The 13,904-nt window shown below is 45.3% G+C and overlaps 1 non-coding gene across 1 annotated transcript; it reads right to left on the bottom strand.

The window, feature by feature from the left end:
* LOC127681822 (U1 spliceosomal RNA) lies at positions 1–165 on the bottom strand. The gene has a single exon (XR_007977183.1). It is a non-coding gene; the product is annotated as a U1 spliceosomal RNA (small nuclear RNA).
* Positions 166–13,904: the final 13,739 nt, after the last annotated feature.

Raw genomic sequence — 13,904 nt, forward strand, 5'->3', positions numbered from 1 at the left:
CAGGGGAACACACGGACACAGCTCCCCAACTACCACAAATTATGCTATCGAGTTTCCTGCATTTGGGGAAATGGCAGGGGTCAGGACACCCCAAGTGCAATGTGTGAGCCTCACCCTGGGAAAACCACCTTCCTGATCATGGTTTCTCCCTTGCCAGGTAAGTATGTGATGTGACTTTTAAACAAGCCCCTTATCCACACTGAGCCTCAGTTTCCCCACTCATTGCAGAAAAAGCACAACTGGGAAGGTTGGTTTTCCTTGTCAACCATCTAAAATTCCCTGGGAAGATAATCTCAGTGAGGGACTGTATGGCTCAGGTTGGCCTGTGAGGCTGTCTGTGGGGAATTATCTTGATTACATTCATTGATGTGGGAGGAGCCAGACCCCTGCGGGCGGCGCCATTCCCTAGGGTTGGGTCCGGAATTATATAAGAGTGAGCAGAATAGTGGGCACGCATGCCGTCATGTCCTCTCTGCTCTGGACTGTGCTGTGATGGATACTTTCCTGTTGACGTGGGCTGCAACCCCGAGGTGGGAGCTAGAAAGAGCCTGTTCCCTCCTACCTCCTACTCTGTCAGAGTATTTTATCGAAGCAACAGGGCATGGAAATAGGACATCAGCGCTGATGATGCAGACGACTCAATGACATCATATGCAGTGGACTCAATGACATCATATGCAGTGGACTCAATGACATCATATGCAGTGGGCTGAGCTTGGTACACACTTGGTAAAATTAAACTATGCTGAGCTTTGATTGCTGTATGAAAGCCCTAACAACCCCTTAAACTGACCCTAATTCATTGCTGTTCTTTGGTTGGGTGGGTGGGTGGGTGAGTGGTTACTTGGTTAGTTAGTTGGTTGGTTGGTTGGTTTTGCTATTTTGTTTTTGTTTAGATTATATTAAATGTAGGTTTATTGGAAAGCTGCTCTCAGCCAAGTTCATTGGTCCCAAGGACTGAGGCCAGGAGAGTAACGATGGGAAGGGGGGGGGAAGAGAAAAGGGGAGGGGAAAGAGAGGAAAGAGGGAAGAGAGAGGGGGAGGAGGGGAGAGAGAGAGAGAAACAAAGAGACAGAGACACTTTGTTGTTTTTTTTGATACAGTGGTTCTCTGTGTAGCTCTGGCTGTACTGGAACTTGCTCTGTAGAACAGGCTGGTCTTGAATTCAGAGATCTACCTGCTTCTGCCTCCAAAGTGTCCCACCATGCAATGCCAGTCCATTGTTAAAGGCGACAGGCTTGTCATTCCGAGGGGTTTTTCTCAGCTCTCAACCCCTGACCACCGGGAAGGCACACTATAGCTTGTTCCTGAGAACTCATTGCTACTCCCAAGGAGTCCCCCTCAATGGAAAAAATACCACCTCAGCCCTTCTGACAGCAGTGTGGCCACAAACCCTGCTCTGACTGGTCGACTGTGAGAGCACGTGACCAGTGCCACGTCACTGACCCGTGCCACTTCTAGTGGAAGCTTTGAGGACCAATATAAAATCACACACAGTTGTCTCTTCCCAGTGTGGTGCTTGTCAGTAACTGTTCAACACCCAGCCTCTTCCACAGGAAAAGTATTTCCCAGTGTTCAGAGAGCCAACTTCTGCATGTCACGGACCTTTCCTTCTCCCCTGAGATCCACAGGGTTCTGGAAGTTGCCCCCTCGGTTGGAATCCCTGTTTTGCCACAGAACTGTAACTAACCCGCAGCTGGCGACTAACCTTCTGATCTTAAGGGTTATTTCTCATTGCAGCGGAAGCTCTGGAACACGCCTTCAGCTGGCTCTCTCTTTGGTCTTGGTAGCATTCCTTCATCATTGCAAGCCAGATAGACAGACATCTATCTGGCTTGTTTGGCAACAATCGATAGTCTTTACTCTTGATAATGAGCAGAATTAACTAGCAGATTAGGGGCAGAAGGTCCAGTCGAGAAAGCTGTGCTTTGAGGCTTTCATGGTCTGAGGTTGCAGACACATAAGAACACAAGGGCAAGATACCAGGAACACTAGAGAGAAAGGGTGAGCTCCAGGGGCCGGAACATCAGGGAACTAGCTCGGGATACGGGACTGCGGGTCAAGAGCCCAGGAGAGCCTCACAGAGGAGAAAGTTAAAAATCAGACTTCAAAGCTAGACATAGTGGTGCATGCCTATAATCCCAGCACTCAGGAATCTGAGGCAGGGGGACTGCTGCAAGTTTGAGGTCAGTGTGGTCTATAGGGAATTCCAGTGGGGCCCTGTCTAAAAACAAAGACAAAATAAATGATATACAATGTATGTATGTATGTATGTATGTATGTATGTGGCTAGGGACACAGTTCCATGGGTGAAGTGCACATACACTCACTAATACACACACAGATTCATACAAACACACACACAGATAGGTACAAATACATACACACAAATACAGAGAAACACACAATCACACAATCACTCATACATACACACAAATACAGAGAAACACACAATCACTCATGCACACACAAATACATAGAAACACTCACAGACACAATTACACACACACATACTCCCACACAAACCCATAGTTACAGAGGTTTTTTTTTTTTTTAAGCAATCGAGCAGTCAATCAAGTTCTGATGGAACAGGTGCAGTGGGTGTAATAAAATGTCAGGCTTCCTCTGTATTCATCCCCTGAGCCCTTGGCTCAGACATCTCTTTGTTCCCAAGTTAGCTCCCCGAATTTACATTTTCATTCTCCTCTCTACCTTCTCTGAGGGAAAATGTATCAGCTCAGTAGATTTTGTGTGTGTGTGTGTGTTTGTTTGGCTAGTTGAGTTTGTTTGATTGTTTGGGTTTTTTTTTTAATTTTTACTTGTTTTTTTTTAAACGATTTATTTTTATGTTTGTGTGTGAGTGCCTCGCCTGCATGTATGTTTGTATGTACACCACATGTGTGCTTGGTATGCAAGGTGTCAAGAAGAGGGTGTGGGATCCCCAGGAACCGGAGTTACAAGTGGGTGTGTGTTACAAGCCACCACATGGGTGCTGAGAACTGAATACTGATGATCTGTAAGAACATCAGGTTCTCTTAAACATTGAGACATCTCTCTGGCCAAATTTTACTTATCTTTTAAACTTTGCTTATCTCTAAACTTTGTTATGGACTACATCCTTCAAGCAATCCAATTTAAAGTCACAGAATCATATACAGACATTATAAAGAACCATTATGATATTTTCATACAAGTGTGTGATATGTTTATTATATCGGCCCACCTACCTGTTTGGTTGTGGTTTCTTGTTTAGATAGCTCTGACTGTCCTGGAACTCACCCTGTAGACGAGGCTGACCTCAAACTCACAGAAATCTACCTGCCTTTGCCTCCCCAGAACTGAAATTAAAGGCGTGTATACCATCACCACAGCTACCCAGGCTATAACTGTTTTTGTTTTGGTTTGGGTTTTTTTTGGGGGGGGGGGTTGTTTTGTTTTGTTTTTTAAGACAGAAGCAGCTGGGCAGTGGTGGCACACACCTGTAATCCCAGCACTCTGGGAGGCAGAGGCAGGTGGATTTCTGAGTTCGAGGCCAGCCTGGTCTACAGAGTGAGTTCCAGGACAGCCAGGGCTATGCAGAGAAACGGTGTCTCAAAAAAACCAAATCCAAAAAACCAAAAAACCAAAAAACCAAAAAAAAAAACAAAAAACTCACTCTAGTCCAGGCTGGCCTTGAACTCAAGACATTGCTCCTGCCTCAGCTCCCAAGCTTTGGTAAAAGTAACATAGACAATATTTATGCTAAGCATAAGCAGAGCACTGCCTCATGTACATGTATTTTTAATCCAGCAATTCCTGCATTAACCCTGTTCTGCACAAGGAAGCAGGTCCAGAAAGATGGCCTGTCTTACAGTGTTGCAATGCAAGATAGTTTTACATCAGTGTGATACAAGCTGAAGCCATCTGAGAGGAGGGCCTTCTCTTAAGAAAATGCCTCCCTCCCTAAGATCTGATTGTAGGCAAGCCTGCAGAGCACTTTCCTCATCAGGGTTTGTTGGGGGAGGGCCTAACCCTTGTGGGTGGAGCCACCCCTGGACTGATGGTCCTGGGCTCTATAAGAAAGCAGGCTGAGCAAGCCATGGGGAGCAAACCAGTGAGCAGCACCCTTCACAGCCTGTGCATCAGCTCCTGCCTCCAGGTTCCTGTTCCACTGAGTTCCTGCCCTGACTTCCTTTGATGATGAATTATGATGTAGAAGTGTAAGTCGAATAAACCCTTTCCTCCCCAACTTGCTTTTTGGTCATGGTGTTTTATTGCAGCAAACGTTACCTAGCCGGGCAGTGGCGGCGCACACCTTTAATCCCAGCATTTTGGAGGCAGAGGCAGGCAGATTTCTAAGTTTGAGGCCAGCCTGGTCTATGGAGTGAGCTCCAGGACAGCCAAAGGTGCTCCTAGCCACAGGCTCCTGAACACAGAAATAAACATTGCTTGGTGTCAGGGCTAAGATTCCATCACAAGAAATCCAGATGAAGGGGATACCAGGTTGTTTATTTCAGCAGTTCAAGGCCATCCGCCAGCTTCTCTCTGAGTCTCGACTGGGGTCGACTGGGGAGCTCCCTGGGGTCCCAAGGCAGCTGTTGAACTTCAGCATTTCTTCAGCACGTGTGCGCGCGCGTGAGAGAGAGAGAGAGAGAGAGATGAGAGAGAGAGAGAGAGAGAGAGAGAGAGATCCCAAAGACAGGCACTTTCTCCTCAGGCACTGGAAAGCAAAGCCTTCACCCAGTATCCTGCAGGGTACATTCTAGAAGGGCCCCGCCCTTTACGGTTTTCTTTCCTAACCACCTCAGGTTGTAACTCTCACCAGACTGAATTCTTAGCTTTGCAACAGTCAGCGTGCTTGGGGATCAAACTGAACCGTTGAGAAATTTCCTCAACAATGTGGGGCTCTCGGGAGTTACAAGCCCAGGCAGGAACCGAAAGCAAAAATGTTGCCAAAATGCTGGCAGAGGTCACCAGCTACTGGCTGTGGCTGAACTCTAACCTCCACCGTGTAGGCAACACCCCCAGATGGCTCTCTCTCAAGGATCAAAGTCGCGGGCAGAAATGTCCTGGTGGCCACCGGGCGTGTGCTCACTCTCCTGTTGCAAAATTCTGCCTTTGGTTTTTCAGTTTGCTTGTAGCCCTGACTGAGACCTCAAACTCAACAGCCATCCTCCAGCCTCAACCTTGTCCAGGGAAGTGCTAGGATTACTCTACCACACCTAGCTACTGTTCATTCCACTTCAGTAGAGGGAAAAATCACTGTTTTCTACCAAGTTGCTAGCAATAGAGGATTCTCACAACAGGAAGACACACCTCTCCTGGGGAAGTGCTTCCTCTTAACTTTCCACAGTCTCTTTTGGCTTGTATTATGATTATGATTATTGTTGTTGTTGTTGCTTTGCTATTATTATTGTTGTTGTTGTTTTTGTGTGTGTGTGTGCACAGGAGCACCCATGTGCATATGTGGAGTCAAAGACAAGTTTGTGGAGTTGGTTCTCTCCACCTCTAAGTGGATTCTGGGAACCAAACACAGTTGCCAGGTACATGTACTGTCGGGACTGTGGGACCATGTCACCAGGCACACGACATGATGCTTGTGTGAGTCTGGTCCTCTTCCTTACACAGGCTCCTGGGATCAGTCTCCATTAACTGTGAGGCGTGTGCAGAAGCACTTTGTCGCCAGCCTCTCTCTTGGCTGTAGAACTTCAAACACTGCTTTGGAATAAACTTCTCTCTCTATGCGAGTCTTCCCTAGCTTCATGGCCTGTAGATGGAATTTCACCTCAAAGCTGAGTTAGCGGCCCCTCCACTGTCGTCTCTTCACAGCCTGCACTTCCCCAGCCCAGGCTTATCACTAGACTTTTCGTTGTTTTATTTTAAGTTAGAATCTCAGGATGTCTAGGCTGGCTTTCAACACCTTATGGTAACTAAGGCTGACCTTTTTTTTTTTTTTTCTAGACAGGGTTTCTCTGTGTAGCCCTGGCTGCCCTGGAATTCACTCTGTAGACCAGGATGGCCTCGAACTCAGAAATCTGCCTGCCTCTGCCTCCAAAGTGCTGGGATTACAGGTGTGTGCCACCACCGCCCAGCAACCTTGCACTCCTGCTCTGCCTGACTCTGCTTTTGATATCCTAGGATTATGATTACAGCCATGCACTACCATGCCTGGGTTTTTAAATCTTTTAGTCATTAATATAAAACATCTTGTTTAAAAATAAAATTGCACACATTTCCACATGGCTGTTGTGCTTACATGATTTTAATCTTAACTTTTGACACAGGCTGTCACTAGGTAGCCGGGTTAGCCTAGAAGTGAACTCACAGAGCTCTACCTGCCTCGCCTCCCAAGACCTGGGCGCTACACTATGCACCGCCATGCCTGGCTTTTCCTTTTTTTTTTTTTTTTTTTTTTTGGTTTGGTTTGGTTTTTTGGTTTTTTTAGATTTGGGTCCCCCCCCCCCCCCCCCCCGAGACAGGGTTTCTCTGTATAGCCCTGGCTGTCCTGGAACTTACTCTGTAGACCAGGCTGGCCTCGAACTCAGAAATCCGCCTGCCTCTGCCTCCCAAGTGCTGGGATTACAGGCGTGTGCCACCACCGCCTGGCTTGGCTTTCTTTTCCTTTTTAATGTATGTTTTGTGAACACAGTGCCTGTGGAGACCAGAGGAGGTGGTATCAGAAGCCAAGAAAATAGAGTTAGAGATGGTTGTAACTATCATGTGGCTCTGGGATTTAAACCTGGATTCTCTGGAAGGCCAGCCAGTGCTTAATCACTGAGCCATCTCTCCAGCCCAGTATTTTTATTAATTAATTAATTAATTAATTAAACTTTTCAAGACAGGTTTTATTTGTGTATCTACCCTTGGCTCTCCTAGAGATCTGTAGATCAGGCTGGCCTCAAACTCACAGAGATCCACCTGCCTCAGCTTCTCAAGTACTAGGACTGAAGGTGTGAGCCATCACTGCCTGGCTTATTGTTATTTTTAAATTGTGTGTGTGTGTGTGTATGTGTGTGTGTCTGTGTGTGTGTCTGTGTGTGTGTGTCTGTGTGTGTGTGTGTGTGTGTGTGTGTGTGTGTGTGTGTGTATTGCTATTGTGGGTTCCAGGAATCCAACTCAGAACAAGCACTTTAACTTTGTGAACCACCTCCTCAGTGCCACATGTAATAACTTTAGAATAGTGGTTGCCAATATTGGATGGTTTGTTTCTTGTTGCCTTAAAATGTTATAGTATGTTGCTTAAAAATGTAAAAAAAAAAAAAGTCAGGGCTGAGGATGTAGTTTGGACCATAGAACGTCTCTTAGCCCCCAGGAAGCTCTAGTCTCAAATCTCTTAAGTGGCCTAATGCATAAAATAAATAAATCTAAAAATGTTTTCTTTTTTAAGATTTATTTATTTATTATGTGTAAGTACACTGTAGCTGTCTTCAGACACCCCAGAAGAGGACATCAGGGGCTGGGCGGTGGTGGCGCACGCCTGTAATCCCAGCACTCTGGGAGGCAGAGGCAGGTGGATTTCTGAGTTCAAGGCCAGCCTGGTCTACAGAGTGAGTTCCAGGACAGCCAGGGCTATACAGAGAAACCCTGTCTCGACAAATCCAAAAACAAACAAACAAACAAACAAACAAACAAACAAAAAAAAAAGAGGATATCAGATCTCATTATGGATGGTTGTGAGCCACCACGTGGTTGCTCGAATTTGAACTCAAGACCTTCAGAAGAGCAGTCAGTGCTCTTAACCACTGAGCCATCTCTCCAACCCCTAAAAATATTTTAAAACTAATTGGTTTGAAAGTTTTTTTTTTTAAAGACTCAATCAGTTAATGGAGATAATGATTATTTTCCATGCTGGAGAGTAAATCAAGGGCCTTACATACACTATATTCTACCATTGAGCTATATAACTATGAATATGAATATGAATGGCACTGCCCAAGTCACTGGTACCTAATATTAGGACTTACCAGTTAGACCAACAAAAAACCATTTTTATGACATTTTGGTTAAGCAAGCTTTATTTAGACTGACCAGATGACTGCCTTATCCTAAATCAGGATATAAGAGAGCAGCCCATCACTAGCTATTGAGGTCCCTTTTATGGGGAAGGGTTAGGGTTGATAGAAGATGCCTGTTGACATCATTAGCTGTTAGCACCTGAACAGTAGAGTGGGGACTCAGGGCTCAAGGCTGCCTGTGGGGCAGATGAGCACAAGAATACATGGTGTGGAGGGGGAGTCATCACAGGCGTTCAGGAGTTTAGCAAGGCAAAGGGGTGGGGCTACATCTTGGGCTTACAAGTTCAGCATAAGTTACAAAACATGGTTTGCAGGATACATTCGGTTTAGGAAACAGTGACTTGTTCTTGTAAGGAATGGAGACTTTGTAACAATGTACAACAATGTGTTTCCTGGGCTGGAGAGATGGTTCAGCCATTGAGAGCAGCAGTTAAAGCTGGGCGGTGGAGGCAGAGGCAGGTGAATTTCTGAGTTCGAGTCCAGCCTGGTCTACAGAGTGAGTTACAGGACAGCCAGGGCTACACAGAGAAACCCTGTCTTGAAAAACCAAACCAAAAAAGAGGAGCGGTTAAGAGGTCCTGAGTTCAGTTTTCAGCAACCACATGGTGTCTCACAACCATCTGTAATGGTATCCAGTGACTTCTGGTGTGTCTATAAACATCTACAGTGTACTCATATATATAAAATAAATAAATCTTAAACGAACAAACAATGTATCTCCTTAACAACAAGACCCGTTTGGTTTCGCATCACCCTCATCTGGTCTAGAGTCAAATTCCATTCATTCTCCCACCATAGTCTAGGCCCTCATTACCTTTCTCCTGGACCTTCGTGATTTCCTGTTGAGGATATCTGTTATGTGTATCTGCTGACACCTTTTTCCTCTTATTTGGGAATCTACCACACATATGATTTTGGGGGACCACTTTTTCTATTCCCTGGAGTCTCGAGGGAACCATAAATCAAAATCTTCTCTGCTTTCGCCAAGAGATGAAAAGGAGAGTCCAGCTAAGACAAATCTGCAATAACAGAAAGTGTGGAATGGGTCATAAGAAATTGTTGGATTTGGACAGGGTAGCCTCATCCAAGTTTTGTCCCAAGCAAGTGATGGACAGCCATGGGAGTAAGAACAGGGGTTCAGCATGCTGTTTTTATACCGGAAAAGCTGCTCGTAATGCATCTTCACCAGTAGACATGGAGTGACAAGGTTGGATATTAAAATTGTACTTCTCCACTCAGACCCAGATAATGCTAGAAACATTATATTTCTAGCTAGGCTCTATGTTCCAGACAGCTACTCGGAGGCTGAGGCAGGAGAACTACTTGAGCCTAGAAGTTCAAGGCCAGCCTGGGCTATCGATATAACAAGACCTTATCTCTAGGAATGAGGTTTGGGGCTTGGTGAATGGGTGGGTACCTAAAATCTCAAGTTCAGCTGATTCTCTGGAAATTCACTCATCAGATTCTGTGTCATTCTTCCTCCTCTGGGAGGAACAAGGAGATGAAATGAAGATGCAAGAGTGTCACTCTAAAGGAGGTCCCCTCTGGCGGGGGGTAGGGGGGGGAGCTGGGGCAGAGAGAAAAGGTTCCCTTCAGTGCCGTTCACTCCTTCCTCCCACCAGGTTCCTCTGGCTCCTGTCACTGCTGAGCCCTGTGGTTGTACAATTGTATCTTCTCAATGAATTCCTTTTTTGCTTGTGGTCAGAATCTGTTTCTACTATCCACACTATTCATAGTGTATTCTGTGTATACATACAGAGATATTCAATGCCTTTCCTATTGTTGCTATAACAATTGCCACAATTTGAGCGGCTTGTAGAATAACATAGTTATTATGTTACAGTCCCTCAGGTGTGTGTGTGTGTGTGTGTGTGTGTGTGTATCCCTGCATATCTGAGTCTGTGCGTGGTGTGTGTGTGTATCTATGCATGGGGAAGTATTGTTTTGTTTTGTTTCTCTTTTTCTACCTCCCCAATTCTGGGATCAGAGATATGCCTCACTGTACTGGTTTATGTGGTGCTGGGGATACTACCCAACCTCTTTGTGTTGCAGTTTTATAAAAAAAAAAAAAAAAAAAAAATGGAGCCTGACCCAGGGTGCTGGGGATTGGGGTTCGGACTGCTTTGAGAGGTAGTTCTATTTTGCTTCTTTGATGTTGTGATAAAAATGCTGACCAAAAGCAAGTTGAAGAGCAAAGGGTTTGTTTTCTCTTATAACTTGCAACCTAACACTGAAGAAAGGCAGGGTAGGAACCGGAGACAGGCGCTTAAGACAGAGACTGCAGCGGGTGGGAGCATCCCTGGCTTATTCCTCTTGGCTTGCTCAGCTCTTTCTTAGACAGCCCGGGTTGACATCCAAGGTAGCACCACCCACAGTGGGTTGGGTCCTTCTACAGCAAGTAGCAATCAAGAAAATGCCCCCATAGACACGCCCATGGGCCAATCAGATGGAAGCAATTCCTCAGTCGAGTTTTTCTCTTCCTGAAAGGTTGTGAGGTATCCAACAGAGAAGACTGCTCAGACATGGGTTTAAGCAAATAGGAAGTCTTTATTAGCTGGCCAGCTACTACACTGAGTTCTCGGAATCCCAGTGTACAAAGCCTTTCTAGGGGTGAGCTTTTAAGCATAAAAACCATGTCGTGGGTTGACATACCCCAGTTAGCCAGAAGCAGAAGTACAGAAGCTAAACAGCAAGATGAGTACATTCAGAGACTTTCCCAGAACCATGGACTTTGATGGATTAGGTCTTCATTTTCATTTTGACTAGTGATGTTATGTCCATGCTGAGTTTTATAACCTGAGTGGTACTTCTGTCATGGAGTCTGTCGTGCTAAGGTCTGGTGGCCTGCTACAGGATGATTCTAGTTTGTGTCATGTTGGCAAAAACTAATCAGCACAGAGGCTAATGTTTGCCCATTCTCTCTCCTTTCTTTCTTTTTTTTTTTTAAAGGATTTATTTATTTATTATATGTAAGTACCCTGTAGCTGTCCTCAGACACAACAGAAGAGGGTGTCAGATCTCATTATGGATGGTTGTGAGCCACCATGTGGTTGCTGGGATTTGAACTCAGGACCTTTGGAAGAGCAGTCGGTGCTCTTAACCACTGTGCCACCTCTCCAGCCCCTCTCTCTCCTCTCTAAGTGCCCTGTAAGTGATCTTTAACACAAATCTGGTCATTATCCCTCAGAAACCCCAGTTCTCCAAAGCTCACGGAATAAAACTCTGTCTCCTGCTGCAGGGCCTTCCTCCCAATCTTCTCTCAGCATGAAATGTCTCCTGTTCCAAGGTCAAGTCTTCTCCAGTCGTCAAGGTCTTTCTGTTTCACAAAGGCCTCCACTATCATTCCGGCTGGAATCAGCTGGACTGTGAGCGCCACGTCTGTTACCTGGCACCAAACAGACAGACCTTAGCTCAACTCTACGCTCGGCCACAGGCTAGTCATGTGACCTCGGGCAAGGTACAGTACCCAGGCTCTCTGTGCCTTAGGTTTTTTTTCCATCTTAAAAAAAAAAAATGCTGGTAATAACGTAGCTACTGTATGCACAGGCAGCTTTGAAAACTAAAAGAGATAAGACATGCAAATTGTTTAGCCTACTGATTGGCCCAGTACCCAGTAATAGCAGTTATTATTAAAAAGTAATAGATAACTACATGACTATGAGACTTCTCTTGAGATTTTTCTTACAGTTCTAGCCTCAAAGCCTAGACTATTTTATAATAGAGCTGGGGATATCTTTCAATAGATAGAATGTTTGTGCAACATGCCTGAAACCCTGGGTTCAGTCCCCAGCAGTGCATGAAAACAGACACAGCAGTATAAGCCTGTAGTCTCAGGATTCTAGAGGTAAAGACAGGAGGATCAGAAGTTCAAGGTCAGTCTGAGCTTATAGCCACTTAAAGGTCAGCATGGGATACTTGAGACCCTAACTCAAAAAAAAAAAAAAAGTCAAAAATAAACGAATAGAGACTGGAGAGATGGCCCAGCAATTAAGAGCACTGTCTACTCTTTGAGAGGTCCTGAGTTCAAGTCCCAGCAACCACATGGTGGCTCACAACCATCTATAATGGGATCTGATGTTCTTTTTGGTATGCGGGCAGACATGCAGATAAAGCAGTCATATACATAAGTAAATCTTTAAAAAATAAACACATCTTATATTTTGTAATACTTTATGTAATCTTAGATACTTTCCATTCTGCGGTTAAGGGAGCCCATGCCTGGTCAGAATGAGGACAAGCATGCGTCATCATCAGTGAGAGGGGGTGATAAAATGGAATTTGCCTGCCCAGAAGCTTCTCCCAGACAAAATGTGCTTGCTCCCAAAGCCCTGAGCTTTCTGTCCTATTAGCTCATGACCACCCAGTGTTTTGTTTATTGTTGTTTGCTCGTTTTGTTGTTGTTGTCTTTGAGATAGGGTCTCATGAGGCCATGAAGCCAAATCTTGAATTTGCTACATGGCCCAAAATGGCCTCGAATTTCCTCCTCCACTTCTAAATGCTAGACTCATGGGCCTGCATTACTGCACCAGGTTCCCGGTCTCTCTGGCCCCTGACCGTGTGTGTGTGTGTGTGTGTGTGTGTGTGTGCATGTGAGTGTAGGTGTATACATGTATGTATGTTGGTGGATTGACATCAGGTGTTTTCTGCTCATTTCTCTCCACCTTTTGTTTTTAGATTTATTTATTTTACCTTATATATGTGAGTGTTTTGTCTGCATGTATGTATGTGCCTTGTGCATGTGCCTGGTGCCTTTGAAGGTCAGAAAAGAGTATCAGATCTCACCAGGCAGTGGTGGCACATGCCTGTAATCCCAGCACTCTGGGAGGGAGAGGCAGGCAGATTTCTGAGTTTGAGGCCACCCTGATCTACAGAGTGAGCTCCAGGACAGTCAGGACTACACAGAGAAACCCTGTCTCGAAAAAAACCAAATCCAAAAAACCAAAATAAAATAAATAAATAAATAAATAGAGTATCAGATCTCTGAAACTGGAGTTACAAATGGTTGTGACTTACCATGTGGGTGTCAAGAGCCAAACTGAAGTGCTCTTAACCCCTGAATCGTCTCTCCTGCCCCTCCACCTTATTTTTTGAGGCAAAACAAGGTTTCTGTAACTGTAGGCTTTTCCACCCGCACCCCAGTTCCCCAATAACTACTCAGAGGCTATTTATGTGTGAATGAATGCCTAGGCCATAAGCTTTAGCTTGTGCCCTGACTAGCTCGTAACTTACACAACCCATTCAAACTATTCCACAACTGAACTATTAAACTAGTTCAACCACATGGCTGGTTTCTTCTCTTCTCAGTTTCATGAGCCCAGAGTCTGGGTCAAACATCTCCCACCACTATCTCCCAGAGTTCCCATCTTTCTCCCAGAACGTCCACCCTCTTCTTCCTGCCTGTTGCTAATGGGCCACCTGCTTTTTACTGGCAGGTGATGCTTCTACACAGCACACATGAGATTCTCTCTACAGGCCTTCTGTTGAACCTGAAGCTCACTCATTAAGCTAGACTTTCTGATCAGTGAGCTACAAGAATCTGCTGATCTCTGCCTTCCCAGGGCTGGGATTGTAGACAGTTGCTGACCTCACCTGAGTGCTGGGGGAGCTGAACTCAGGCCCTCAAACCTGAGTGCTAGATACCATTGACTGGGCTGTTGCCCCATCCTTTACTTCACAGGGTTACTTGTAATCCTGTGACTGTGTAACTACATAGTGACCAGCTCTTACTTCTGCTTCCTGTCTTAAAAAGGACTCAATAACCGCCCCCCCCCACACACACACACATACTTCCTTCAAGGTACTAAGAGAACCCAACCAGCTCAAGCTGGCTCCCATGAAAGTCCAGGGTTAGTTTCTCTCTCTTTTTTTTGTTTGAATTTACTTAGTATTTTGTGTGTGTGAACATACGTG

Source organism: Apodemus sylvaticus, chromosome 3 (genome assembly GCF_947179515.1).
Source record: "Apodemus sylvaticus chromosome 3, mApoSyl1.1, whole genome shotgun sequence".
In the NCBI taxonomy this organism is placed as follows: Eukaryota; Metazoa; Chordata; class Mammalia; order Rodentia; family Muridae; genus Apodemus; species Apodemus sylvaticus.